Genomic DNA, 1,112 nt, shown 5'->3' on the forward strand with positions numbered 1-1,112 from the left:
GTTTCCAGGAAATGATCCTTGCCTGCTACCCCCTACTCTGGTATTTGATCCTGGCTGGTAGAATTCAAAGGCAGGAAGCCATAGTCATAACGTTTAATTCAAGAAAGTGCAAAAAAGTCTTCCCAGAAGTCCTTACCACACACCCACACACTTATTCCTAAACTGAAGTTCTGGGAACTCCCTGGGAGTCCAGTGGTTAGGGCTTGGCACTTTCACTGCCAGATGCCTGAAGTTCAATCCCTGGTCAGGGAACTAAGATCCTGCAAGTCGTGGGGCAAAAAAAAAAAAAAAGGTACCTAAAGTTCTGCAAATGTGAGCTCACAGAAGGCAAGAGATATCCATGCTATAAGCAGGAATATGACTCATAGAGTCTTTGAATCTATATTTAATGAATGCCTGCTATAGCCAAGAATACATATTCAACACATTTATCAAGCATCCACTATGTTCCAGGCACTGCAGTGAGGCACTTCACATATAACACTCGTCCTAATAAGCCCTTTCCAGTGTAGAAATGATTGTTCTCTCTATTTTATAAAGAAACCAAGGGTTTACAAGGTTAAATAAGTTCTGCTATAGGTGATACAGAGAATGAGTCATGATTCAAACCCTGGATGCTGCAGACTGAGGGAGACCTCAAATGCTCTAGCCCACTTCTATGCATGCAACGTCAGGCTACATGACTACTTCTTAAAAATGAAATACTTGCTGTCTAGTTCCTTTTATGCAAAGCACAAAAAAGGCAAAATAATCCATAGCAATCTAGGTCAGGTTGGCCTCAGGGGACTATCACTTGGAGTGAGTATGAAGGAATCTGCTGGGATGCTGAATATATCTTGGTCTGGGTAATAGATAGGCGTTGTTCAATTGCTAAGTCATGTCCGTCTCTGTGACCCCATGGACTGCAGCACTCCGGGCTTCCTTGTCCTTCACTGTCTCCTGGAGTTTGTTCAAACTCATGTCCATTAAGTCGCTGATGCTATCCATTTCATCCTCTGCTGCCCTCTTCTCCTCTTGCCTTCAATCTTTCCCAGCATCAGGGTCTTTTCCAATGAGTCAGCTCTTCGCATCAGGTGGCCAAAGTATTGGAACTTCAACTTCAGCATCAGTGC

This window comes from Ovis canadensis, chromosome 16 (genome assembly GCF_042477335.2).
Source record: "Ovis canadensis isolate MfBH-ARS-UI-01 breed Bighorn chromosome 16, ARS-UI_OviCan_v2, whole genome shotgun sequence".
Taxonomy (NCBI): Eukaryota; Metazoa; Chordata; class Mammalia; order Artiodactyla; family Bovidae; genus Ovis; species Ovis canadensis.